This window comes from Triturus cristatus, chromosome 7, assembly GCF_964204655.1.
Source record: "Triturus cristatus chromosome 7, aTriCri1.1, whole genome shotgun sequence".
NCBI classification, from domain to species: Eukaryota; Metazoa; Chordata; class Amphibia; order Caudata; family Salamandridae; genus Triturus; species Triturus cristatus.
Genome location: NC_140590.1, coordinates 1,660,571,422 through 1,660,599,021, shown reverse-complemented (window position 1 = coordinate 1,660,599,021; position 27,600 = coordinate 1,660,571,422). Strand labels below are relative to the sequence as shown.

The following is a 27,600-nucleotide window of genomic DNA, read 5'->3' as shown; positions in this document are numbered from 1 at the left end:
AGCTGCCAGTGGCGCGATTCGGGGCTTCCACTTGCGCATATCCCCGCCTTTTCGCGCGCACCCACTGCCCTTCACTGACTGGGAAGAGGAACGCTAGACTGAAGGAGGGGAGTCCTCGTGCCGGCGTCAGCGTCAATATGTGCATCATACGCAACCCACACGAAACCCTCCAACGGCCACCTGCGAACCTTGCGGTTGAAGCAGACGCTCGAGCCTGTCGCTTTATCGCCTCATTGGCTGGGTTGGAGATAGGACCACTGTCCGCACTGTAAGATGATTGGTCGAAGGGGATGTCTGACAAACTGGGTGGGAGGTGCTTAGTGAGGCGGTGAATGAGAGGCCGAGCGAACGAAGCACAAGAAGGGAGATGCGCCGAAGGGAGACGAGAAGGCTAGCAGGTGAGGCCGCGGGGAGCATGGGCAGGCCCTTTGGCGTCCCACAGGGGCGGCGGGAGCGTTATGCTATAAATACACTAGGTTTGGTGGGGAACGGGCATATGGGAATGCTGGGGCAAGGTGTAAGGAGCACAATATATCTCTTTATTATGAATGAAGAAAGCTTCATTCTTCCAGCCTTAGGCACAATATGTAACGTTAATAACGCATATGACAGTGGTCACTGGATGTGTGGAGTGGTGAGGGAAGCACAGTGACCACACGTGCAGCCTGCCACACGAGGAGCCTCCTGCAGTGCGTTCATCCCTGCATGACACACCCTCTGCTGTCAGCCTGGGGTTAGGCGGTGGGGAGGGGGGATTTCCACTCATTACTCACTGACTTACATTATGCTCTTATATGGAAAGCGTGTGTGGTTATTCACTGCCATGTGAACACGTATGTATTTCGCCTGCTTCTAATATCCTTATAATTTCACATACCTTATGACACCTTTAGTGTTATTTCCGTGATGACATTTACCTTGGATATCCTGGGGGAATCACCATGCTGATCTCTTGTTTCTTTTGACTCATTACAATGATACCCAGAACCAGGTCATATCACACAATAATGTACCACGCCTTGCAACATCGTAGTGATATCCGGCTCTCAAAGTACACAAAGAAAAGTATGGGAGCAGTGACCTGGGGACAGTGTGGGCGTGGTCAGCGATTGTGTGGCTGGGTCAGAGTCATGGCTAAAGGTGAAAATATTCTGCTTCTTTTTTGTTGGTATTTCATCAGCAGGTAACTGCTTATAACGTACAATGCCCACGCTTTAAATTAAAAATAAATGCAACATAAATGTATTTGTGGCAAATGCATGTTTCTGGTAGGACAGTTCGGTTGGTTAATGTGATCACTTCAGATTTCTGTAGGTGTAGCCGGACGGTCAGGTCACATGGTTTGAATACTGATCTGTGTACTGAGGAAATAGTGACACAGTGGCATGTTATAGTACTAAGAGACCCAAGCCTGTGTACAGAAAGCACTGTGAATAAGTACGTCGGTTTAACATTTTATACAGTATAATATAGGCTGCACACAGTGAGAATAGGCTTTTGCAAAATGTGCAAAAATATTTTATTTAAATAGATACACTGATTTCTTTCAAAAGTTACGTTTAAATTAGTACACTGATTGTAGCTAGTGTAAACCCTTTTGATTGGATTTACTTAGAAGGACCACTTCCAGATTCCTATATTAAAGCACACACTGTCTCCCAAAAAGTCTTCATATCTGCTGATTGTCCAGTTCCACATATTTATATTTTTTTCCAATAGCAGGCACCTTGGAAAAAAGGCTTGTTTCTTCTGTAGCTGCCTCTCCCAGCCCTTACTTTACAGAATGAGTCTCTTCTCCCTCTTTTCATCCTGCAGCAATTCAACAGTCCAGGAACAGTTGTATTTCCATCAAAAGTATGGGAACTCTTCTGATCAAATTAACAAAGTTTGGGAACGTTATTTCTCTGGCCAATTCGATCTCTGGTGATACCCAGCGCCATTTGACATATTGGTTTCCTGCCAGAAGTATGAAAATGGCACATGCTCGTTGACTTCAGTTAAAGGTGGGAAATCTGTTAAATTCCCTGGGAGAGATGAGCTAGAGCTATGTCACAGGTCTGGAGAGATCCTAAGAGCCAAAACACAAGTTAAGCTCACATCAGAATTATCCTCTACAGCAGCGGTTCTTAACATTTTGAATTCCGTGGACCCCTACTGAGTCATTACTAGAATCCGGAAACCCCCGCACTAAGCAATTTTTATGCTTTAAACTTCAAAACAATATTCAAACACAAAAACGTGTATACATTAAACACATTTTCGAATATTTTAATTCACAATCAAATATAGAAAAAGCTTTAGCATTTTCATTTTTCATTCTCTAGTTGTATATACGTTATTCATTTTAATATACTAATTTTAATGTTATTTTGTTTTTGTAACATAGTCACGGAGGGAAACAACCGTTACAACGCATGCTTTACAATGCATGCTTTTACCCTACATGCCATTACAACAAAATGGTTTGCTGTAGTGGGGTATAAGGTGTTGGATTTAACCCCAACACCTTCCCTACTGTTGCACAGACTGGAGTTGGAATTTTTTTCACCGGTTTGTGAGAAGGTTTAGGAGGGAAACATGGAAGACCGGATGTATCCGGAAGTGGGCAGGCAATCGCAGTTTTACTGCTACCGGGTTTATGTGCTTGATTACCCGATAAGGGCCAATATACTTGGGATTAAACACGCTATGTTTCTTGAACCTGATATGCCTGGTTGATAACGATACCCAGTCCCCATGCTTGTACACATGACCCGGTTTACGATGTTTGTCGGCCTGTGTTTTGTACCTCTCCTTGGCTCTCAGCAGATTGTTACGTGTCTCTAGCACAGTGCTTAATTTGTGCCGGTGCTTTCCGGTGCTTAGCACCGGCACTTATTTCTCAGGGCCGGGTCTACACTCTAATTGAGTCCACATGCAATATGAATAATAATTGGCTGCGCGCTGCTCAGTGTAGGTGCCATAGTTCCAGGCTCCACCCCCATCCCCGTGGAGAACTGGTATCCACATGAATGCATGCGCGCAAAATATTTCAAACTGAATGCAGGGGCTCTGCCGCCCGCCTAAATGCGAGCTACACACATCACATTACCGCCAGAAACTGAAGCTGCCTGGGTCCCTGTCTCGGCGTAGGTCACCAACACTCACGCCCCATTTCCATGTTCCAGTTATTCATTGGTAGCTGCTAGCGTTGTGCACTACCAATTAAAGATTGCAAACTATATTAGTCGCCTGGCCCCGTCCCTCCTTGGCGAATCATCATGTTTGTGCGCGGAATCGGACCAATGAGTATTGTTTTCACCCTCGGCCTGCCCAGCATACTGCGCAGCTGCAACGTAAATTAATCATAATGCAACGACAGAAGCAATCAGAAAGTCGATCAGCAGGCCTCCTCCCTCGCAGATGAATTACAACTAAAAAGTCTATCCTGCAGAGCCAGTAAGTAATGCCTCTCACCAGCGCCATTTTTTTCTACATTTTCAGCTTTTGAATGTATGATTATGCTAAATAAAGTTTTATAGTGCGGGGTCCATGGCTGCAGCTCTTCCTGTATTGCTGCTGGCTTTTAACTTTTTCGGAAGAACTGCACCCGTGGGCCCCACACGATAAAACTTTATTATGCACAATAAGCATGTTGAATGCTTTGTAGACCGATATAATATTGAACACTAGTACACAGCTGATGGCCGAAAAACAAGACTACTTAATGTGCCACTCGATGCAAAATTGATTCTAGTGGCACATTCAGGTAATCTTGTTTTTCTGTAATCAGCTTTGTGCCAGCGTTCAGTGTTATATTTGCCTTCAAAGCATTCATTTGGCTGATAATGCTAAATAACATTTTATAGTGTGTGGGGCTCACGGCTGCAGCTCTTCTCTACTGGCTTTCAACTTTTGCAGCAATTTTTTTTTAAAAGTTAAAAGTCGGTAGCAGTTGCGAAAGAACTGCAGCCGTGAGCCCCACACAATATAAAACGTTATTTGGCATGATAAGCCATTTGAATACTTTATAGAAAGATATAACACTGAACGCTGGCACACAGCTGATGGCAGAAAAGCAAGATTACCTGAACATGCCACTCGAGGCAATTTTGCGTTGAGTTGCACGTTCAGGTAGACTTGGTCTTCTGCCATCAGCTGTGTAATAGTGTTCAGTGTTACATTTGTCTACAAAGCATTGAAATTGTTTGTTATGTTAAATAACTTTTTATAATGTAAGCCCACGGATGCAGTTCTTCCTCCACTGCTGCAGGTTTTTAAGTAGAAAAAAAAAAAAAAAAATTGCCTTGAGTGACACATTCAAGTAGTCTTGTTTTCTGCCATCAGCACATATTCTTGCAATATTGTAAAGTAAAACTAGAAGTCCTACAATGCAATGTGCTGTGCTAGTTCTTCAAAGCCTTGTACTGACTAAAGCTAGCACACTTTATGGGTCCAATTGGCCGCTATTGAGGACAGTTCACCAACCTAGCCGTACCATAATGCTGATACATAGACTGCACAGGCAGTTATCACTGGCGTTTCACCTTCCTACAGTGCGGGATCCCATCCATTGGTGTGCTTAACGGAGTGTGGCGGAGTGGTTTTGGAAGTGGTGAGCCGCCAACTGGTAGTGTCTTGTGCAACTACCTCCTCTGCCAGTCTGTAATTGTTAGTCAAGACCACTTTGGATTCAGGGAAATAGGTGGGTGACGCCAGTGGAGGAAGTGGGTGAAGCCGGAGATGTGGGTGTGGCCTCATACAAAAATTTGAGCACCTGGACTTAATATTTTACAAATTAAGCACTGCTCTAGCAGTGTTTTACGCATAAGGGCTAGCCTTTCACGCAGATCAGGGAGCTTGGTGTTAGTGCCAGGCAGTACCAAAGGATTGAATCGTGGGTGGAACCCATAGGTACAGAAGAATGGGGTGTGTTGTGTTGACGAGTGTATGGCATTATTGTAGGCTATCTCTGCTGCCCATAACCAGTCCACCCACGCATCAATATTAGTATTGATGTAGCTCCTGAGGTATTGCTTGAGGGTTTGATTCAACCTCTCTGCCTGGCCGTCTGTTTGGGGATGGAAACTCTCGGAGAGGGAAGAGGTGATATGTAACTCTGAACACCAGGTCTTCCAAAAACGTGCTGTGAATTGGGCTTCTCTATCAGACACTATGACTTGGGGGAGGCCATGGAGTCGGACTATGTGAGTGAGCAGCAGCTGGGCCAGTTGGCTTGCCGTGGGTGCCTGCTTACACGCAATGAAATGGCCCATTCTGGACAAATAGTCTATGACCACTATGATAGCGGTTTTTCCCTGGTCCTTGGGTAACCCCACAACAAAGTCCACTGAGAATCTTTCCCACGGCATCTCGGGCGTGGGCATAATCTGGAGTAATTCCTGAGCTTGCCTGTGGTCTGTTTTCATTTGAGCGCAGGTGGTACAGTCTCTCACCCACGTGCTACGTCCGGGCGAACAGTAGGCCACCTGAATTGACGCAACACCTTCTCCAAAGTCTTCGCGCCTCCCATGTGTCCTGCGCAAGGAAGGTCATGACACCAAGCAAACACAGTATTTCGTAGCGTTCGGGTAGGGACTAGCACTTGCCGGCCTTTCATGGGGAGGCCTAGACGCATCCGCCACTCAGTATGGTACTTGAGCAATTTCTTCCACTCAAAAGTCTGCATTCCCCGTCTGGTTTTCTGCAAGAAGTCGTATGTTTGTATCATACATAGCACTCTGCTAGGCTCGATAATAGCCCTTTCGGGAGAACCGGCCTGTTGTATCGAGCTTTCTGCCTCGTAAGGGCGTCAGCCTTCTTGTTGTTGATGCCGGGTCGGAAGGTCACGATGAAATAAAATTCGGCAAAAAACTGCATCCAACGAAGCTGGCGTGGAGTGAGGTGTTGAGCAGCTCGCATAAACTGAAGGTTGCGGTGGTATGTGTAAACCGTTACCTGATGTGATGCCCCCATTAGCCAGTGCCTCCACTCTAGAAAGGCGTCCCTTATAGCCAGTAGCTCCTTTTCGGCTATCGTGTAATTCTGCTCCGCGGAGATTAGTTTCCGGGACATGAATGCAATGGGATGGAGGTAACCCGTGGTCCCGTGTCTTTGCGATAGCACGGCTCCCACCGCTACTTCGGATGCGTCGGCCTCTACGATAAAGCGCAGCTCTGGATTTGCATGGGTGAGGATCGGAGCGGATGTGAAGGCCTCCTTCAGGAGATCGAACGCCTTCTGTGTTTCCTTGGTCCAAAGAAACTGTGTCTTCTTCCTAGTTAGTTTGGTCAGGGGTGTTACCATGTCTGAGAACTGTCATATAAACCTCCTATAGAAGTTTGCAAATCCCAGTAGGCTTTGGATGTCTTTGACGTTGTGTGGACGTGGCCAGTCCACTATGGCCTTGACCTTCCTCTCTGCCATGACCTGACCAGAAGGGGTGAGCATGACCCCATGGAATTCGACGGTGGTCACATGGAACTCACATTTCGTGAGTTTACAAAACAACCGGTGTTTGCGCAATGCCTGCAGCACTCGGCACACATAGATGACATGTTCCTCTTCCGTTGCTGAGTATATGAGGATGTCGTTGATATAAACGACTACGAAGATATCCAGATATTCCCTCAGAACCTCGTTGAGGAGGAACTGGAACGCCGCAAGGGCATTACATAGCTCAAAGGGCATAACAAGATATTCAAATGGCCCATACCGCGTCTTAAAGGCGGTCTTCCATTCATCACCTTTGCGCATCTGCACAAGGTAATATGCCGCTCTCAAGTCCAACTTCGTATAGATGCCTGCAGCTCTCACTTGTTCTAAAAGGACGGGGATCAATGGAAGCGGATATTGTTTTTTTTACTGTGATGGCGTCTAACGCCCTGAAGTCGATGCAGCACCTCAAATCCCCATTAGCCTTTGGGATAAAAAAGAGGGGAGAGGCTGCCGGAGATTGTGAAGGACGAATGAACCCCAATTCCAGATGCTTGTCCAAGTAAGTTCGTAGATACAGTTTCTCTGGTTGGGTAAGAGCGTAAATACGACCACAGGGAACTACTGCCCATGGGACTAAGTCAATGCGACAATCATAGTCCCGGTAGCCTTGGTATCACTGAATACCTCCATGTATGCTTGGTAACATTCCGACAGGACCACATTCTTTTCCGCCGCCGTCGCGATGTGATGCCAGGTAGCTAGAACCTCCGAAGGTCGGATTGGCAGCTGGTTGCAATGGTCTTGGCAATAGGCTGATTGCAGTTGCACGGTCTTGCTGGCCCAGTGAATGGTAGGCTCATGTTTTTGTAACCAGGAAAGACCTAGTATCACCCCGTAGTGAGGGGCTTGAATGATATTAAACGACAACCATTCCTGATGATACCCCTCATAGGTGAGTTCATATTCCAGGGTGCTGTGACTAATCGGTCCGGATACCAGCTCTTTGCCATCAACTGCGTACACTTGTTCCGGGGTGTTCTTGCAGATGAGTAACACCCCTAACCTTATTGCTTCTTCCCTTTCCATAAAACAGCCGGTGGCCCCTGAATCCACCATGGCTCTGATTGGCTTTTTCTCTTGGTTTATTCCTATGTCCATGGATATAAAGAAATGCTCTGCTTCCAAAAAAGCGGCAAGGTTCACTGAAGGGATAGTACATCCGCTTGAGGGTTACCCTTCTGGTGCTCTCAAGCGCTGAAGTTTTCCTCCCCTTTTTCGGCCATTACTGTAACCAGCTGACCAGTTTGTGACTGTTGGAAAACGAGGCAGCATCTGTGAGGCCTGCACAAATAACATGACTACATTTGTCCTTCACTGGGAACCAAACACCCAATTGTAGTGCCTGACTCTCAGAGGGTAGCGTTGCAGAGCAGTCTGATGCTTACTCAAGGGAGGTGGTGTGGGCTAGTAATCGCCATTTGCAGGTGCACAAAAATAACACTCAATAATTGATTGTCCAGTCTGTACTTTGCTTTATAAAAGTAAGAGTACATTTATTAAACACACACACTACTCAATACTATGCACCAATTTACAAATATACATAAGCTGTTGGAATTACTTTGTGACATTGCATAACATCACCACCCCTCCCGCAGGGGGGGTGGGGTCTAGTACCACCACTCCCATGTATGCACATCAACTTGCCCCCAATGCAGATAGTTGAACATAACCTGGAGCGAGGGCCCTGCGCACTGGCACCGTCCCAGTGGCGACCCACCCCATTACCACAACAAGCATTAACAAGCATTGGCATAGCCAATAGGTCTCGCCTTTGGGACCTTATAAGTGTTTAGCTATGCAATAGTTGCATAACTAAATGCTTATAAGGTCCCAAAAGCGAGACCTATTGGCTATGCAAAGCGGCCGTGTGGCCGCGAAAGTGAAAGTGATCGTGATCTCGATCAAACATCAAAGCGAAGCAAAGTGAAAGTAATTGCGGTAAAGCGCGGCGCGCGCTCCCGCACACATGCACTGTAGCACTTTTTGGAGCCCTCTGAATAAGTCTCGCCAGACCAGCGCATACGCTGGGTCAGGCGAGACCTAAAAAGGGGTAAACCTGCCTTGGTGACACATGACCCTGACTGAGCATCTCCTTCTGACCATAAAGTATGCACCTCTATATCTTAAGGGCTAGCAGTCTGGGATCTTCACCTAAGCGCAGCAGCAAGAATCCATGTTTACGCACACTTTAGAATGACAGTACTCATCACCTTGGTTGATCATTTGAATGCATTGCAATTACAGCCCCTAAAGGCATCACAGATGAAATCACAGGATTGCGCATATACAGCCAGAGACACCCTAGCAGGACTGTCTGGCAACATAACCCCACTTGGCTTATGACATCTCCTTACACATGTGACTTACAGTCCCTTCAAAAGAAGTACTCCTGGCAACTACACTTCTCCTGCAGTGCGCCTCTTCACTTTAAAAGGAATCACAGGTAAAAGCATGGGATTACGTAAATACAGCCAGACCCCCTAGCAGGAAGGTCCAGCAACATAACTCCATTTACCTTAACATCACCTTACACAGGTACTTCACTTTACACATGTGACTTTCAGTCCACCTAATAAGAAATAACCACTAGTAAATGCATTTCGGTGCAATAACACCATTTCACCTCCAGGGGATGCACTTCTTCACACATCCCCAACTCAGCCCTTCACTTCATGATGCACTTCTCCACACACCCTCAGCTGTAGAACAAAAGTTCCAGCTTAGAATGTGTTTAAATGCTAGCTGAGCCCTTGAGGGGTAGTTTCCTGTAGGTCCCCATGACACTGAGGGTGGGACTTTTCTTCGTGCTGGGGGGGGGGGGAGACTGCGCTTCTCCAGCAGCTCCCCCAGCACCTTTTCACAAGTGAGGGTGACCCCCCTCCTCTGGGGGCCACAAAGCACCAGAACAGCAGATTTCCAAATGCCTGGCGAGGCATTATGGGGCGCTTCATGCTCCTCTTTACCAGCCCCAGCCACTGGGAACACTCTCCTCCGCCCTCAGGGTCTCTGAGAGGGTAGATTCAGCAGGGTGCTGTCTTCACTGGTTCCCTGCGCCAGCCTTTCACCTGGCTGTCCTCCTTGGCCTCTCTTCTCCCTGCGCAGAGGCCACTGCTTCTGCACACCGGTACTGGGCTCTTCTTCTGATGCTGTTAGGGTCCTGGGGGCAGTCAGTGGGTCTCTTTTCTGAGAGGGTGGATTCAGCAGGGAGCTGTCTTCACTGGCTCCCTGCGCCAGCCTTTCGCCTGGCTCTCCTCCTTGGCCTCTCTTCTCCCTGCGCAGAGGCCACTGCTTCTGCGCACCGGTCCTGGGCTCTTCTTCTGGTGCTGTTAGGGTCCTGGGGGCAGTCAGGGGGTCTCTCCTTCCAACTGCCCATCGCGCCAGGTTCCAGCACCTTCAGCCTCAGCAGACCACACCCCAGAGAGAGCTTCTCTTCCTGTGCAAGCACTTTTAAAAAGTTGAGTAGGGGCTGGCAGGAAGTCCCTGTTGGTCCTATCAAACAGCGACACATCACTTTCCTGCCCCTGCTCCCTCCTTCTTGTCCAGCCTCTGGGTTTGTTCAAAATGGCGTCGTCCAGTGTCTCTGGCCACATGGCCTCTGAAACCCAACTCCTTCCCTCCTTGGTGCAGCCTGGTGCCTGGCACCTAGTGATGGATGAGCCTGTAGCCCCAGCCATCATCTCTTCCTGGAGAGGAGACCCTCGCTTGTGAAAGAAAGGTTATCAATCCATCCAGCTGAGGTCAGCCCACAGCCTGGGTCTGGTCATGGCTGGCTCAGAGAAATATGACAGTTCTGGATGACCCGAAAGCAGTACAAATATGACTTTTGACTCTGCAGAATACTTATTTTCACATTCGCTACATTGGACTTAAGTCCGTGTCTGGAATCTGTAGGCCTAATGGAAGTTAATCTAGCCATGGGCCCCACATCCCCATAGGGGAATAATGAAGTGAAAACACAGTAAAACACACTGACTTTACCTGGCATGTTTCTTTCCAGTGTATAAAGCCTATTCCATTTCACCACCCAATACTGCATAAGTCCTGCCACACCATTCACTTTGTAGCTGCTCCTGGACTGCGCACGCTAGGAATCTCCCCTGCGCAGCCCGTACACATGTGCACACGCATGTACACATGTGTCTGCATGTAACCAGCCCGGTGTCCCTTACTCCAGCTGCTGCGCAGTGGCCTGGTCAAGCCAGGGGAACACCAGTAAAATCCCCATGCAGTCTCTTACATCCTGAGTTCACTGTGGGTGGAACCCAACTCATGAGGCTCCCCCACAGTAAAAGCTCAACAATTAGGTGCTCAAAAAGCGAAAAATCCGGGCGGCCCATAGTGTCAGAACCACCTTCTAACAGTGACCTGCCATATTTTGGCTTGACGGGACATTCCCTAAGGAAGTGCCCCTACTTTCCGCAATACAGACATAAGCCCTCTTTGCGTCTATGGTCTCTCTCGCTAAGCGTTAATGAGGCTCTCACCATCCCGATTTCCATGAGTTCGGTTTGTGCTGCTGTCTTCTCAGTTGGGAGTGCTCGATCACTCAGTTGAACATACCTCTCCTTCCGTTTGTGCTCCCCCTTCCGCTCTTTTAGTCTGTGGTCCAAACGTAGCGTCAGTTCGATGAGAGCAGCACAGGTGCTTGGCTGTGGTTAAATTTGGGCGAGAAAATCCTTCAGTTCCTCGGTGAGGCCTTGATAAAATATGGCGGATTGTTTGGCTTCTGGACAGTTGGTTTCTGCTACCAGCCTTCGAAAGTTGTTTAGGTAACTGACCAAGTCCAAAGAGCCCTGTTTGAGTTCAAGCAAATCCCTGTCCGCGGTGAAGGTTTCTGCCCGGCGGTCAAATTTCTTCTCGAACTCACTCTTAAAGTCATCCCAGTCGTAGAGCAGGAGATCGTCACTCCTTACTATGGGGACCGCCCTCTGCGCTGCCTCACCACTCAGATAGGAGATCAGGAAAGCCACTCGAGCCTGGTTAGTTACAAACATCTTTGGTTTACAAGTAAAGTGGAGCAGCACCTGGGTCATAAACACCTGGACATTTCTTATGTCCCCATGAAACCTCTCTGGGGGTCCAAGGGTACCTGGGACGGCATCTCCACCACTACTGATGTTGGGTTCCCCCAGCATTGAACGGGTTTCGCTGTAGTAGATCTACTCTAGATTGTAAGGCTGCTGCTTCCTGGCGCGAAGCAGCGAGCTCTGCCTGTACCAGTACTAAAGCAGCCATCACGTCTTCCAAGGTGGCCATCCTTGACCTCAACACAACCAGGAGGAAATAGAAATACGTGGGCAGATAATTCTGTCAGGCTCCTCCGTTCTGAATCCTCAGGACTGTGTTGATGCTCTAAAGGGGCCCACCTCTGGACAACCCCAAGTCTGGCATATAAGAAAACACAGACTGTTGGGGTAATCGAGCGGGGGAAGGAAATGGTAGGGACTGCGGGAGGGAGATCTGAGAAAGACACAAGAACACAGTATGAGCACAGCGTATAACAAAAATTTCTCCAGGTATGTAAACGATAACTAACACCATGCACAATGTCTCCCACACCCACCTGAAACGTAAAGAAGGTGTAGCATGATAATACAAAGGAGAGCATAGGGCTGTAGCAGGATCACCTCATGAAACTAGTGTTAAGACAAAAAAAACACACATTGGTATGGACTTAGGGATCACAACACACTGGGAAACGCGCGTTCTGGTTCCCCCTTGTTACACCTACCAAACTTGTACTTGAAGTGAGGCCAATATGCCTAGCCTAAGTGGCAACACACAATCTCCAGAAGCTCTCTCCTATAGAAAGTATAAGAAGAACAAAACAACAAAAGAAAGAACTGTGAAGGCTTGTTTCTGTTTTTCGGAACAATAAAAGTCTTGCCCTATCCAGTCTGTGTTGTGCTAGTGCTTGTTTATAGGCTCACAATGCCACCAGCATACTAGGCTTAAACGACCCAATTCATAGAATGACTGAGGCCACAGCACTCTGATTACGTCCTTCGGCAGTGTCATTGAAATATTCCAAATCTGCAGTTTTTTAACCAAAACTAACACAAATGCCCAAAGATACGGAAAGACTTTCTTATACCTCCCCGCATGAGACCAGGGAATTCACGTCTCTCCAAAGGGGGGGGGTTCAGCCCTTCGAAAATCGGCTTCGGGAACACCTAGGCTCCTCTGCAAGAGACCGGCTTAGCGGGTCTCGGCCAACAGAGGAGTACAGAGGAGGAATCAGCAAGGTTCACATTACACCATCACCTTCCTCAAGAAGTGGCGATACGATGGATTGTGCTTTCGCACTCTTACTGCCCGTAAGTCAGATGTCTGCAGGAGAAGTCTGCTACGGGTATTTCCAAAGAATTATCGGCGACAAGGGAGTTGTAGTCCCGCGAGGGTGTGTACTGATGTCAGCCATACACGCAACAAGGCAGTCAGTGCATAACCGGCAGCGGGAACATGACAGGAATAGTAAATTATACTATTCCTAACTCCAGCGCACCCCGACAGCAAGTCGTTGTAGAAACTTGCGTTGTAATGGCATGCGGGGTAAAAGCATGCTTTGTAACATCATACAACCAGTCATGGATCCCCTGAGTAGGCCTCGTGGACCTCCAGGGATCCTTGGACGACAGGTTAAGAACTACCGAAAATGGTTAATTTGTTAATAATTATGTCTTCAATTTAGCATAGTAGATTGTATTATTCTATTGGATGTCGTTTTTTAGAAGTAACAACTTCTAAACACAGAAAGATTTAAGAAGTTCTTGACTACAGCGGTACTGCCCTTTTCTCGGACAGTGGGCAAACCAAAATTTGGTGCCTCGCTCCCACTTGTTATCTTTAATTGTCAGTGTGTTGGGAAAATGGAGTGACAAGTAAAGGGAGAGAAGAGCCGGAGTAAGAAGAAAACAGGTTTCAGAACAGTGCTTCCTACATTTTTTTAGAGGCAGTTTGGATTTAGACAGCTGCAAGCTGCTCCTGCCACCCTCTGAAGGTTGAAGCCACAGGCGTGGGCCCAGCTTGCACATGCTAAAGTCCAACCTTGGTCCCCAGAATAGATCGTCTGTATTATCCTTCAGTACATGCAGAAACGTAACAGTCTATCAAACCATGTATTAGATTTGAGGAAAGCCAACAAATTAATAGGGAGATCAGAGCCAGATCCGAGACAAGGGATGAATCTGAATTGAAAAGTCAATAATCGAGCCGAACCCGTGAAAATATTTTGCATGTAAATCACGCAACAAACATGTAAAAAATATGATAAGATGTAATAAAAACTCAAAAAAAGTGTATTTCTTTAACGTGCAGTAGTTTTTCGCCTCAGTACATCAGATTATATCTCTGCATTGAAAAGCATTTATCGAAAGTGAGTTTTTAAACTTGAACCTAGAAACATTCCTGCCCTCTCCCTGTCAGTCATGAGTCAACTAAGAGGCAACTCACTTTTCATGTGTACCCTCAATGTGACATTAGTTCTTAATATAAATGGAGCAACATAGCATGCTATTAATTCAAACCAAATAGAGGTTGTTGTACAGCGCATATCCTGAATATGCAGATTTTAAGGTGCTCTCATAAGTCATAATGAACAAAATGGAGGTTCGTGAAATAAGTATTAGGCTAGGCACACCCCATTTGGTCAAGCTGGAAAGTTGAGATTGATCCCAGATTTCACTTTAGCCACTATATGCGTATCTTACACATCAAAGGTTAATGCCTTTTCCTTAATTCTTGGAGGATGAGATTAGAGCGTGGGGTGACAGGCAGAATCCACATTGATTGATTGACTGATTGGTTTCTTTATTCGATTGTAAACATATAATCATAAAAGAACAAGCATAAAAAGCATGCATTAAAATACAATACGATTCTGCCTAAAGCCATTAAAAACATTAAAAATAAAGAAAGTGTTAATGATTAAATTATAGCTGTTCCGCGTAGCTACACCCTTTGTAGACAATCCCCCTTTCGTACAGGTGATTTAATTCTAAAAAACAGCCAATAACAGATTAAGTACTTTATACACATTTTATGGGGGGAGTTTTACATAGCACAAACCTTGCCCAAGGACATCTTCACAACACACACAGACTGCATAACACTTGTTTTTTCAGCTTAATGAGATTCGCCAGTGTTCACACGATACTGTGCCAAAGCCAGGATTCAAACCTAGTTCTATATGTTGCATATTTGGCAGTTGTAGCCACTTGGCTACATCACCTCGTGTGAAAGTTTGGCTCGTTTGGGCCTGAGTTTCCAAAAGTACCTTGAGCTGAGCAAAAGCTTTCAGTGGCTCACTCTCCTCTACCATATATACGTATTATCTGTAAAGTGCATTCAGAACTGAATCACTTATAGGTGCTTCCAGATGTTACAGTAAAGCAAAAGAAGGCTTAGGAGGAGAAGCTTTGACTTAACTGCATTTAAACTGCTGTATCAGTGGAAAACGTTCACAAAGAAACTCACACTCTTGGATTGATTTTTGCCTGCATGTAGCTGAGAATCCTGCTGCCCTTGCAGGAAGCTGAATTTATTTTCTTTCATAATTGCATTATATATAGTGAAAGGACAGGAACAGGGTTCACCTTGATGCTACCCTAAGTAGACAGACAGCACTGGAAGAGATAGGGCTTTGCCTTCTGTGATCTAGGCCCTAAGCAAGGGAGCTCGCAACTGTTTTTGTTATGTTAGTGTCCCGGAGAAGAGTTATGATATTACTTTTTGAGAAATATTTTATCTCTATAGACCTACCTGGAATGTCTGTTCTTTGTCTTTTAAGTTAGCACAAAAAACTTCACGGGGAGTACTTTCTAGTATGGTAAGTAAATAACTGACTCCTAAAGATTTTAAAGTACAATGATTTGTGCTTCCCCAAATTAACAATTTTTTATGTAAAGAGATTCTGTCTGATGACACCTTCAGAATAATACTTTGCGAATGGAGATGTTCAGTGCATGGAAATGCTACAATTACATTCTGTCACATGGTGATAATACCATGCACCCAACAATATGATAATGTTGTGCACTGTGTGATGATGATAAGACCTGGCGATATAATGATATGTTGGGTCTTTTGATATCCTAATAATATTGTCTGCTTGGTGATATGATGAAGGAGCACATTGACTTTATCAAAAGTATACTGTTGCTTTTTTGTGGTAATTTACCACATCAAAATAATGCTTTGTGCATGGTGATGATATCACAGTCATGCGTTGATATGGTGTAGTGACTTTAACAAAAGAATACTTTGTTCCCACTGACTTTATATGAGTAAATGTTTAAAATGTACCCCACAAACAAGCCATCAGTTAAATCATCTGCTTGGCATCAATCAAAGTGCATTTCTCCCTTCAATTTCCATACCCTTTGGTCTCCTATTTATTACTAATTTCAGCCTGCAGCTAAATTTACACTTTCATATCCTGCTAAAAAATATAAATACTAGACCCATAAAAAATGTAGTGTTTAATGACATGGTACAATGTTTGTGGGGGGATATCATGATAACCCTTGCCCATTCGCATGATAAAGATCTTTTGCATCTAGTGACATCATCCACGTGATACATTGTGCCTGGAGACAACATAGTGTCCTGCTTCTCCTGATGAGACAGTCGAGATGGCAAGGGAAATAACTGAGTTTGGATGAGGTTTGTTTTAAAGGTTCATTTTAATGTGCTCCAGTATGAAGCACATCTCAGGTTGAAGCCAGTGGTGGTCTGTAGGAAAAATGTCCTGAGTTGCAAATATGGGGAGGGAGATTAAGGGTGGCATGGTTGCATTTGAGTTGTAAACCATCGAGGTGAGTTTAGCCCAAAAATGGAGATTTCCTGCACCTAGTGTGCTGTTGCACAATGTGAGCCAAGGAGTGGAACTCAATCTGGTGAGGATGAGCTGGGAGTGTCTTTGGGTTTTCTCAAAGGATTCAGAGGTGTAGTGTTGGAGAAAGAGGAGGAATCTCTTGAATAGTGTATCTGACTGAGAAGTAGGGTGTTAATCATGGTCCTAGCGATGTGAAAGATGAGGCATGGCATATTATAATAATATTGGTAATTCGGTTACCAAACAATAGTAATGAGCCTGATGTTGTAATGCCTGACAGGTAGGACAATCTACCAGCTGGAAAACTGCTATTTGCACATTGTTTTTTTCGAATTTTAAATTGCTGATTTGCACACTGTTTTTACCGTGTACTGAATTTTAGCTGCCTATTACTTGCCTTTTAATCGTGCCCACATTGCAATCTGACAGCCTAATCTTGAGCTTCAACCTCGTGACTCGCCTTAGCTCCGCGGTAAAAGCGGAAGTGATTTTTGGTCGAGGCAGCGAGGTTGGCAGTCTAGTTGCTCTGTAGTGTGGCCTATATCTTTCGCGCTGACGCAACCGCGCAGCGCTTGCCTTCCTGGTCAGAGCTGTGTTGTAATGCCTGACAGGTAGGACAATCTACGAGCTGGAAAACTGCTATTTGCACATTGTTTTTTTCGAATTTTAAATTGCTGATTTGCACACTGTTTTTACCGTGTACTGAATTTTAGCTGCCTATTACTTGCCTTTTAATCGTGCCCACATTGCAATCTGACAGCCTAATCTTGAGCTTCAACCTCGTGACTCGCCTTAGCTCCGCGGTAAAAACGGAAGTGATTTCTGGTCGAGGCAGCGAGGTTGGCAGTCTAGTTGCTCTGTAGTGTGGCCTATATCTTTCGCGCTGACGCGACCGCGCAGCGCTTGCCTTCCTGGTCAGAGCTGTGTTGTAATGCCTGACAGGTAGGACAATCTACGAGCTGGAAAACTGCTATTTGAACATTGTTTTTTTCGAATATTAAATTGCTGATTTGCACACTGTTTTTACCATGTACTGAATTTTAGCTGCCTATTACTTGCCTTTTAATCGTGCCCACATTGCAATCTGACAGCCTAATCTTGAGCTTCAACCTCGTGACTCGCCTTAGCTCCGCGGTAAAAGTGGAAGTGATTTTTGGTCGAGGCAGCGAGGTTGGCAGTCTAGTTGCTCTGTAGTGTGGCCTATATCTTTCGCGCTGATGCGATCGCGCAGCGGACGCGCACAGCGGGCGCGCCGCTGGCGCGCCGATGGCGCGCCTAAGGCAAGCCCGTCTGCGCCCGTCCGCGCTCGGTCCGGGCTTAGGGCATGTCCCCCTGGCTCTACCACTACAAGTTCAATTAGGTTTTCTAGAGAGGCACTCCTTCGGTTAGATCCCAAGAGAGGCATCATGTGTTGTCCGAGAATACACCCTGAGACACTCTTAAAAGGAGATGTGGCTCCATGTGTAAGGTGCTCTGACAAACTCCCGCTTCCTTCCGTTGGAAAAGTGAATAGAAGTAAACCCAGGTTCAGTGATAATAAAACTACGCTACCTTTTAAAGCATTACTTCTCAATGCCAGGTCACTCATCAAACATAGTGATGAATGTGCATTACTAATTGAGCAGCACTGTATTAAAATGGCGTTTATTACGGAATCTTGGTCAGACGAAGCGTCTGGCCCTGATCTGGTTAAAGCGCTACCTCCAGGCTATCTATGCTACACACTAAATAGACAGGGCAGGAAGGGGGAGGATTGGCAATAATCTATCACAATACCTTAAAACCCACCTTTTGTCCTGTATTAAACATGGCATGTGAAGCTTTGGCAGTGGATGTTAATATCTCTCCCCATGATACCTTTCATGCTATTCTTTTATATCGTCCACCCGGTACAAGGGGTGCGTTTTTAGAGTCAGCGGGACTGTTGCTTGAAGAAGGATTATGTGTAAATTCTTTTACCATTTTAGGAGATTTTAACTTTTATTTGGAGGATGAGCAGGATGCAGATAATATCAAGCTTCAGGAGATTTTTGGTGGGGGGGACCTCATTCAATTAGTCTCTGTCCCTACACACAAGGCCGGCCACACTCTGGACGGCATATTTTCCAATAATCCTCACATTAAGATCAACATGGTACTTCCTATCTCTTGGTCTGACCATGCAGCTATACTTTTCGAGATTCCTACTACGGAGCCCCCTAAGCTAGCTAGTGTATCTCTACCCAAAGTTAATATTAGGGCCTGGAAAAATATTAACATCGAGAACTTCGGAAACCACTTGGAGTCTACTCTGAATGTCTGGCCTTCCTCCATTGATAAAGCTGCTGTGTTGTACACAGAGTGGATAGACTCGGCCTGTAATAATGCGGTCCCTATCAAAGTCTGTACACCTAGGAGAGCAACACCTTCTGCTCCTTGGTACAATGACAGTCTTAAACACAAAAAAATAGAATGTAAACATCTTGAACGTATGTGGAGGAAAGACTACCTGCCACTTGCTAAAAAAACATACAGAGACTGCCTTCTCAGCTACAAAAAACTGCTTATGGAAGCCAAAAAACTGTTCTATGGTGAACAGATTAATAATGCAAAATCCTCCATAAAAGAATTATTTAGTACAGTTCTAAAACTTACTACCCCAACTTCGGCCAAACCTAATAGCGACCCTGAATTGTGCGAACTCCTGGCCTCTGCCTTTCAGGATAAAGTGGACTCAATCTTTTCCTCCTTCAGTATCTCACAGGCAGAAGAGTCAATAAAAGATACCGGGGACTATCCTGCTGGTAAAGAAACACTGCCTTTGATGAACCATTTTGAGAATATGAGTGTCAACGACACTATAAAGCATCTGCAGGTAATCAAATCCGGCTCTCCTTTAGACCCCTGTCCTGCACATATAGCTAAACTTGCATCGAACACCATTGGAGCTGCTCTTACCTCTGTTTTTAATAACATATTTAAGCATGCACTGTTCCCTAAAATCTGGAAAAAAGCCTCCATCCTTCCTCTTCTCAAAAAGGCAAATTTGGATCCCAAAGTACCAAATAATTATAGGCCCATCTCTCGACTCCCACTACCAGCCAAGCTAATCGAAAGAGCGATGAGCAGCCAGCTGAGCGAGTTCATTAAAAATAATGAACTTCTTGACTCTACTCAGTTTGGTTTCCGCACCGAACATAGTACGGAGCTCGCGCTAATAAAGTCAGAGAAACACTAGACCAAGGTGGTTCGGCTATCTTGATTATGTTGGATCTGTCGGCGGCCTTCGACACGGTACACCATGAGGTGTTGATTGACCGATTAAACAGGAAAGGGGTCACTGGCAAGGCACTTGCTCTTCTAAAATCCTTTCTTTCTGACAGACATCAAACTGTAGACATTGGGACAGATTGCTCTAAACCTTTTTCCTTGCCCTGTGGGGTTCCCAGGGCTCGGCGCTTAGTCCCACACTTTTTAATGTATACGTCTCTCCTTTGGCAGCTATCATCCGTTCTTTTGGCTTCCTACCTACCTCTTATGCCGACGACACCCAAATTGTGATGTCCATTCAAAAAGGCAAAGAGGATGAAGCCGGCCAGGACTGTTACAATTGTATGCAATCCATTGCCGGTTGGATGACAGCTAACTGTCTGAAGCTTAATGCTGGAAAAACCGAGGTGGTCATCCTTGGTAAATCCTCAAATCTTTGGTCACCTAGCTGGTGGCCTCAATCCCTGAGTTTACTTCCAACTCCCACGGAAAAAGCTAAAAATCTGGGAGTTATTATAGACTCCAGTCTGTCCTTTGCTGACCAAATAAGTAAGGTGGTTTCATCCTGCTTTTTGATACTCAGGATTATGAGGAAAATCAAATGTTTTCTTCCTGACGACTGCCTCAGAACAGTAGTCACAGCACTGGTTATGTCCCGCTTAGACTACTGTAATGCTCTGTACATCAATATCCATAAAAGGCAGCTTAGTCGATTACAGACAGTACAGAATGCTGCTGCCAGACTCCTTCTGGGTATCCTTAAGTTTGTATCAGTAAGAAAGGGACTCAGGGACCTTCATTGGTTACCTATGAGACAGCGGATTGAATTCAAGGCCCTTTGCATTGCTTTCAAAACCCTGGAGGGATGCGGATCAGAGTTTATGAGGAAACATCTACTCTGGTATACTCCTTCCAGGGCACTCCGTTCAACCTCAGCAAGGCAGGTACAAGTTCAACGTGTTAAAACAGCCAGTTGGGGAGGCAGAAGTTTCTTCTATTGTGCCGCTAAACTTTGGAACAACCTCCCCTTGCAGCTGAGAAAGGCTTCTGACCTCCTGGAGTTTAGGAAGGGTCTTAAAACCTGGCTTTTCTGCTAACAGCTCCCTTCTTCTCACCATTTCAACCTCTCAACCAGTAGGCAATGCATTTCAGCGCCAGGACACCTAACGGTAACAGTGCGCTTTACAAGTCTCATTAACATAACATAACATAACATAACATAACAGTGTTGAATGCATTTGATATCCGACGACCTAATTTTATATCATCACTGACTGATGCGTTTATTTAGAGTGTGAGGATAAAAACAGGGTTAATATCATACATTAGTAATAATGTTACTTTATCGTAATAAGACTTTCGCTGACACTGTAATAGCTTGCCGTAACAATGTTACCTCATTTTTGCAATGTGTAGCTTACATTGGTTTTCACCTCTTCTTTGTTCTTAATACATATTACCATTAAACTTCAAACAAGATTGTCTTGATCGATCTATTTGTGTTCCCTCTATAGTGGATCCGCAGGTCAATATTTCAAGTGCTACACCATCTTCATAGACCCAAATCTTTCAACTGTTCAATTACAGGTGGGAGCTCTTGAGGCCATAGGCACCCGTCTGTGAGGCTGAGTGCTACAAGGGAAAATTCAGTAGCTGATTCCTGTGAAAGGTGTGTGGCGACAGTGCTTAATTTGTTAAAAGAATGAGTGATGGAGCCTAAAGCTCTTCTGAGAAGTGTGCGGCTGGCACCGTTAAATAAGAAGGCTGCATGGTCTTGAATCCGCCTCATGCCTCTTTAATGCACTACCAGACACTCCTAGCATCTTTATCTCATGCTTGCAGTTGCTGCTTTCTTCCTTTCTGACGATTGTTCTGTCTTTCTCTTAATCTGTCTTTTCACTTTGTGTGTTTATGCCAGTGCTTGAAATGGAAAAATAGTGCCTTTTACTCTGTGCCAATGTACCTGCTTGTTTCTGAGAAGTGCCGGTACTCTCCAATTAAAGGTATTGCATTTCTCTTGAGAAGTGCCCTTACGCTGCTCCTCAAAATAAAAAAGTGCTGGTACTCCGTACCGGGCAGTACCGGCCGATTTGAGCACTAGTTTATCCTTGTCTAAGTGCTGGACCCCACAAATGAGTGTTGGTGGGCCCCACTGGCAACATGGAATGGATGGACGAGCAGACACAAAAGAAACAGAAAGATAAGACACAAAGACAAGAACAAGCAATGATGTAGTCACAGCGATACATAAAATATTATTAATAATCATGTGCTAAATAGGCAAAGCACAATACAGATCGTTTCTCTATAACAGAGACCATCCCTGCATGGTTGATTGCAGTCCCTTACCAGCAGCCGTCTGCTGTAGTTTTAACATGTAATAAAGAAAAAAAGAGGTCCCTCGTAGAAGTGTGAACCTCTCCTTACCGGATTTTTTGTTTTATCCATCAACAGATTGGTTACATTCTAAACAAGAAAGCCAAATAGTTCTTATGGAATTCCATATTATGAGTAAGCAGAAAGAATGATATTTTTTGGTGGCATGCACGAATCCAAAAAATGAAACTAAAAATATATCAGACTTGTGATGCTGAGATTGAAGGCGGTGTAAATGTTCACGGCAACGACTTGTGATCAGAAGTGAGTGAAACGAATCAAAAATATCCCAAAGTGCAGCTTGCAGTTCCATTCTAGATTTACAAGATGCATGTGAAATACTGCAATAAAATTTGAGCAATCCCCCAGAACTACCCAACACAATTAGAAGCAGCAAGACAAACGATGATCTAGAGGCAGACAAAATGGCTGGAGCACAGTCATTCAATCGAGTCTGCACTCAATGAAGGCCTCAGAAAGCTAAGGGAGTCAGAGACATATACCATATAGAAAATATGCAAGGAAATCCTATATCATAATAACACAAGACATAGTATCTACCCGTGATGGAACAGCCCACAATCTTGCTACCCATCACCAAAATGTACCGCTTTAGACTACAGTTCAGTATTTAATACATTTCTAATTCAGTAAGCAAGAAGATTTTTGAAGCCACAAATTAAATCGCTCCATGTACGCGTCGAACCACTCGGAAAATTTGTAAACAAAGGCAGGTTGCCCCTTTGGAAGACTGACTAGCCCAGGATCACACCAGTCTGCTAAGGCCACAAATACTATGCAGCCATTTTACATCCAAAATCATCAATTCAGATACTAACTGTCGGTTGTAAGTAGTGCTGTTTATTTTGGAATAAAGTGGCCCTTTGGTGACTTAGGGGCTCATTACGATGAAGGAGGGACTGCCACCGCCAGCCGTGCGGTGGCGTGCCCTCCGCCATCTGGCAGCAGTTTTCCCCCCGCCAGATTATGATGGCGGGGGTAATCCTCAGAGAAGCGTGGCAGACGCAAAGACGTCTGCCACGGTTCCTTAAGGTGGTCCTTCTCCGCCCGCCTTGCAGAACCAAAACATGGGCAGCATTAAGGCGGTGCCTTGCAGGCACTGCCGTAGGGATTACGATATCCCTTTCCACCTGTCTTTTCGCGGCGGTCATCCCACCGCGAAAAAAAGACTGGCGGAAACGGATTCTGGAGCCCTTAGAGGGCACCCCTTGTGTTGGGGGGAGGCAGCTGTGCACTGGGTGGGTACCTATGGTACCCCCTATAATTACCTGCACTGTGTGACAGGCACTGCATGGTGCCTGCCACGTAGTGCAGGGAAATGCACAGCATGGCTATTTAACATTGCGTACGGTGCTGCAGGCAGCAGCACCGTCCGCAATGTTAAATGCCCTGGATGCGCCCGCCAGTATGGAGGGCGCATCCTAATTGCAGTGGTGGGACCGCAGCATGTTTGGCGGGCAGTCCCAAACACCGCAACGATGGCGGGCGGACTCAGGTCCGTCCGCCATCGTAATGAGCCCCTTAGTTCCTCAATCTTCAAAGTCATTTGGGAGGAATTTTTTCAAAGTGAAAGTACTAGTAAACACAACGCATGAAGTGAGCCTGCTGTACATAAAATGTTTATACCTCAGACTAAAAGGTCATGGTCCTTAAAATACCAAGAACAGTACACATACATTTTGTCATGATGTTGATAAGATCCAGCTTAAGCCTTCTCACAACAGGAGGGTCTACATGTCGCTTTTGGTATTACAATGACAGTAAGGCAACAGATGAAACAATAATTCTGTGCCCCACTTTGGGAGATATAATAGGACACCTGAGACACTGCCATATGTATTAAAGGAACGTTAAAGGCCATGAAAGGATTGGCCTATAGGCTATGGGGCTGATTACGACTTTGTGGGTGCTGGAGCGGGGTGGCATGCCACCGTTCCGCTCCACCAAAGCCAACCGCCGACTTCCACCAGATTGGGAGTTTTCTCCTGGTCTGGCGGGCGGTCCTTTGGCATTCCCACAGCGGTGCCTTTAAAAAAGGCACTGCAGTGGAAGCGCCAAAACAAGTTCCTGGAACTGGGCGTGCATGCACAAGGGGGCATCCCATGTGCCTCCCCTGCAAGCATCCCAGTTTACTACGTCAACAGGGGGCCCTTTGGAGCCCTCTTTGTTTCCCCACCGCCAGCCTTTTTATGGCGGGCTCACTGCCATTAAAAGGCTGATGGTGGGAAAACTCAGAATATGCTTGGCTGTGCCAAGCATATTGTTGCCCAAGAATTCCATACCACCGTCAGGGAATGCGGTTCCCTGGCGGTTGCGTAGTGCCCAAAACGGTCCGACAGCCGTAGTTCTAATACGGCGGTCGGACCACTGGTGCAGCGGTCCACAACAACCACCGCAGGTATGGCGGTCCGATGGACTGCCAAACTCATAATCAGGTCCTGTGACTTAAAGTTTGGAAAAAAGGCGCAATGACGCGGCCAGTATTGACTGTGTCATAGCGCTTTTTTTTCTTTAAGGGATGTTGCATAGCAGCATGTGCAGCTGTGTTCCATTTAAACAAACAACAAACAGCAAGGAGGTCAGGGCAGGCAGTAAACACAGGGAGGAAGTTGGGAGGGTGAGTAAAGAAATTACGGATAGCGGGAGAAGGGCGGGGGATGGGTAAAATAAATGAATGGTAGTGGGAGGCAGGCAAAGTAGCGGCGGGTGAACAAACGACAGAATAGCAGGAGGAAGGCCGGGGTTGGTAGGTAACCAAATGACGGATAAGGGTAGGAGAGCAGGCGGGTGTTTAAACAAATGATAAATAGTGGGAGGAGGGTGAGGGGTGGGAAAGAAATGACGGATAGTGGGAGGAGGGTGGAGGTGGGTAAAGAAACTACAGATAGCGGGAAGAGGGAACCAGACTGCAGAAACATGCACTAGTGGAGTGCATGTTTAAAATTGACAAAGAGTACCTGCAGGAGACTGCGGCCAGTGGAAGTACAGGAAGCTGTACTTGGTCCATGCTCAATGGCAGAGAAACACAATGACACTCCAAAAGGAAGCCAGGTGAGGAGGAGGCTCTGACCAATGAGAAGCAAGGAAATGGAAGTGATATAGGAGCCAACCAATGGTAAGGAATGGGCTGGCTCTAAGCCCTTTGGAGAGGATGTAGCCTTACGGCTAGAGCAGTCGACGTCGAAGCTGGGGAACCGGGTTCAAGTCTCGGCAATGACGCTCAATCCTTTGATTCTGGGCAAATCACTTAATCTCTCTGTGCCTAACATTTTTTTTTTAATGTGTCCTCATGTAACAAAACTGGTACTATGTAAAGCGCTCTGATACCCGATATCTTCGGGCCTAGTTCACGCTATATAAAACTCTAAAAAAAAAAGAAAAAAGCTTTTTTGTTTTTGTTTACAAGAGATTTTGCATGCACTGTTAAGTGCTGTACAAGCGAAACCTAAAAAGGCTATACCTCCACTATCACACTGCCATCAACCAAGCAGTCACCGCTGAACCATGAGAGGTGGATTACTCCTGGTGAAAACAAGAAAGACCACTTTGAGTATTCCTTGATCAGGCAGATTCTACAACTCTGCTGCCTTTCCACACGTGGGAGATAGTTTTTGCTACATTTGGAGCCGCGAGGAGAATGCTCTGAGAATAAAAGTACCTGCATAGAAGGATACATTTGTCAGGAAGACTTAAATAAGTACCATACAAAGATACTTAGTTTCTATGTGGATGGATACAGCATTATAAGAGAGCCTTACAGGAATATTTACAATTGGCCCATGCTGTTTCTGTATAATGGAGATACACATTCCTGTGACCACTAATAAGAACCTTCCATCTGACTTGTGCTTCCAAAGAATAACATTATACTATTACCTCCTCCCAATCCCCCTCCCCGGGCCACTCTTAGAGATATTCTCATACAGTGTGGTCCTGAAGAAGGTGTCTGGACAAAATAAATTTTCCACACCAAAACGTGCGCTGACCATTTTAAATAAAAGTGGTCTCATCCCACAACGAAAGAGAAGCACTTTCCCAGTTGTTTTACTGTCATTTGTATGTGTGTTTGTGCTGACATGTGGTATGTAAGGATAGTATGATAGGTATGTTTGTTGTTTGTATGTATGAGTACAGGGTGGGGGTTCTAAATGTATATATTTTCTAGCTTGTACTGTACAGTTTGTGCTATTTAAATGTCTTATGTTGATGCAAAAACAAGATCAATATTGTAAAATCAATGAATATATGCGAATAATACATTTATTGATGATATTCAGCTGAATTCATAATGAAAAATATAAAAAAAATCAAATGATAATAAAAAACCTTTTCTTACAAAGTATGTTAATTGAATATTGTTTCTCCAGGTCAGAACATAGAGTACTATTCAGACATAATAGAAGAAGTACAGGTCGAGTAGAATTCTCTTCTTTTGCTTCGCAGCACAAGCGCCGGACAAGCGAAACCTAAAAAGACTATACCTCCACTATTATACTGCCATGACCCAGGCAGTAACCGCTGAACCATGTCAGGTTGGTTACTCCTGGTGAGAACAAGAAAGACCACTTTGAGTATTCATTAATAAAGCAGATTCTACAACTCTGCCAGCACCTTAGCATTGGTGCTTCTCAACAATTCTCACATCTGAAACTACCTACGTAATAACCAACAGGGTAAATTGAAAACAGAGAGTGGTACATCTGTTACAGCTGCCACCTGCTTTCTGTCGTCACAGTATAAGACTACATACTGAAATGAGGCACCGAGAGTAACGTATGAAACACAGTTGTTAGGAAATGTGCTTTCACACCTCTTGTGAATGCATCCAAGAATCCACAGGAGAAGGCCTGGAAGTGCGAGCTTCTAATTAAAAAACAACAGGGGTATGATAGTGTTCTCTCATTCTTTGCAATTGTGTAGTCAACTTGCTATGTTATTCCTTTAAAATTGATCATGTCCACTTTGCCACATGGACTTAGAAATGTGTGTCATCCCTTTAATTTGGCTTCACTCTTTTTTAGAAAATCAACTTCAATCGGTTGATTTGCCACCTTATCGAGCCTCAGTGAGTTGCACTGGAGCTGACCTTCATATTTAGAGAAATTAATAAACATACAGTTTTTTAGACCGCTCATTCGGGCACTTTCCTAGTACAATAATTGGCAAATACTGGAGTGTAATTGTATTACTTTTATTATATACGTTCCCAAACGTTTTCATAAGGTGAATCCTGACTCAACATTAGGAAATACAGATATTAACTGTAGCCAATGGGTGTTTCGATCTTGGCCAGTAAGCTTTTGAACAAATTAAAATAGTCTGCATTTCTTATCATCGCATTTGGAACTTGTCACTTTTAATCTTCATTCAGCATCTGGTCCCTTTCAGTCTCCTTTGTTATTCAACTTTGCCTGGTTCATTTGGATGAAAATGTTCCTGTCCCTGTGTTTTGTCTCCCAACCAACCCATAGCTTCCCGGTGAGTGGGGTTTTCTGAATTAAAGATTTGATAGGGTAGTTGGATCTTTTGAGATTTCACAGCAACTCATTACTTCTCTAGTGTACAAAATATTTACCCAATGCACCTTAGGTTCCAAAGAGTTTGGACCGGCGTAAGTTAGGGCCCACCCTTTATTTGTC

General features: G+C 45.2%; 1 protein-coding gene across 1 annotated transcript in view; it reads left to right on the top strand.

The window, feature by feature from the left end:
• Nucleotides 1-357: 357 nt before the first annotated feature.
• SLCO4A1 (solute carrier organic anion transporter family member 4A1) overlaps nucleotides 358-27,600 on the top strand; it is a 641,539-nt gene continuing 614,296 nt past the window's right edge. The window contains exon 1 of the mRNA XM_085619749.1: nucleotides 358-398. The gene's annotated coding sequence lies outside the window, so the exon portion shown is untranslated. The remainder of the gene's footprint in view (nucleotides 399-27,600) is intronic.